This window comes from Priapulus caudatus, unplaced genomic scaffold (genome assembly GCF_000485595.1).
Source record: "Priapulus caudatus unplaced genomic scaffold, Priapulus_caudatus-5.0.1 Scaffold1720, whole genome shotgun sequence".
Taxonomy (NCBI): domain Eukaryota; kingdom Metazoa; phylum Priapulida; class Priapulimorpha; order Priapulimorphida; family Priapulidae; genus Priapulus; species Priapulus caudatus.
The window spans coordinates 22,468-24,440 of record NW_014578781.1 but is presented as its reverse complement, the minus strand read 5'-3'; the positions used below and the strand labels follow the sequence as shown (position 1 = coordinate 24,440).

Here is a 1,973-nt window from a genome sequence, read left to right as displayed (position 1 = left end):
CTAACCGGTTAGTGTGAAGGTTATAGGGTTAGGGTTAGGGAGTAGGCGTAGGCGACTCCCTAGACTCGTTAGTGGAGTAGGCGAGGTACGGTCCGGCATATTAGATATAAAACCAGCAGAGCATATAAATCACGTTGATTTATAATTATGCTCTGGTACCAGGGTACGTTCCTGAAGTACCCTGGGAGACATAGACCCTCTCAGCATAACTAACGCACCTAATCGTGTCATGATCCTAATTAAGCCTGTCTTTAAATCTGGGACAACTGAAATATTGGTGGACTGATCAAGTGATCCAGCAGTAGATCACCACGGAGATAGTGATGACGCTTTGGGTTGACAGGGTGACAGGGTGTCGAAAAAGATGGCACGAGAGGGTAGCTATAGGAGATGGGACGTATGAAAGGAGGAGTATATAAGGAGAGTATATAAGGTAGGACGTACGTATGAGATGGGGAATGGAGACGCCGATGAGAGGAAAAGCTAAAGCCAAAGGGACAAGAAGAGGTATAGCCACGAGTTACTATTACTGTACTTACTGTTAGAAAGACATGGAGCGACAGACATCCAGAAGTTGGAAAAGGAAAACGAGAAAGTTGTGAGTGATGACGAAAAAGCGTGGCCTCACAGAAAGAATGTTGTTTGAGAATATAAATAATCACAATAATTAACTCACCGGTGTTTAGTTAGCTTTAATGTAGAAGCCCTGCCTTAGTTTAAGCAATACTCCGGTGGCTGTGTACAATTAAGTACACTGCGCTTCGTATCACCAGTAGCAGTAGATCTGAGTGGAAGAGTCGATGTCTGTGAACGCATGCCGATGACCGCGCTGGTAGGTTTATACATGGACCTAGTGCGGGGAAGAACCGCTTATCTAATATAACAGCGCCTATACGCGCTTGGAAAAACATCGGCGGTGAATTCCCTGAACTCGCTCAGACTTCTAGTCTGCAACCAGAGCGCCCGCTACATCATGTTACCACACACCCACACGCACCCACGCACCCACGCGTGCGCGTACGTACCCACGCGCGCGCGCATGCGTACGCATGCCCGCACGCACGAACACACGCATGCACGCACGGAAACATTCCAAACATTTATATAGTTCGCGTGCGTGCATGCGCGTGCGTGTGTGTAATATCTTCGTGCCAAAAGTAACGACATGATAGACGTCAACATCGCAAACACATACACGCACGGACGCACGCACGCACGCACGCACGCACGCACGCACACACACACGCGCGCGTACGCGATACCGAACGCGTGCCTCCAGTCACTCGCCTGCAAACATGTTACGCTCTCGTTGCTGGGTAGCAACAACGCTGCAGTTACGAAAAAAATACACCTCTCCCACGTAGAGTTAAACGTTTCTCCAATCAGCGCATCAGCCGTCGTGCCAGCATAACGCTCACTGAATGAAATATGATGACTGCATGCTTGCCCGGGAGAAAATGTTTCACGCTACCAGTTCTGTATACAGCCCACCATTTGACCTCTGATTCATCACGTCTGCATGAATTCGCAGAAGTCGGCAGCAGTTGAGTAGACCCAGTGAAGGCGCTCGTTGTTATTTTTACTTTCTCTACTCAGCGTGTACGTCTATCTGCCAGTGTTATGAAGCGTCGTCCGGAAGCTAGACACGCTAGCATATACACCAGTGGTTCTTAACTTTTTTTGAGTCATGGACCCCTTTGAGAATCTGGTGAAAGCTACGGACCCATCCCCAGAAAAATGCAAATAAGCACAGAAACACACAATTTTGCATGCGCCTGGTTCACGGACCCCCTGAAGTCCATCCACGGACCCCAAAGGGGTCCATGGACCACAGATTAAGAACCCTAGGCTCTACCCGGATGTAATGTGTTAGCTAATATATTGACTAATCGTGCGTCAATAAACTCAATATTCACAGAGAGTATAGCTAAGACATGTGTCTATAGGTATCTAGAATATATTATGCAAATGAT

General features: G+C 47.8%; 1 protein-coding gene across 1 annotated transcript in view; it reads right to left on the bottom strand.

The window, feature by feature from the left end:
- LOC106817421 (lecithin retinol acyltransferase-like) overlaps positions 1 to 930 on the bottom strand; it is a 3,973-nt gene extending 3,043 nt beyond the window's left edge. The window contains exon 1 of the mRNA XM_014822087.1: positions 677 to 930. The gene's annotated coding sequence lies outside the window, so the exon portion shown is untranslated. The remainder of the gene's footprint in view (positions 1 to 676) is intronic.
- Positions 931 to 1,973: the final 1,043 nt, after the last annotated feature.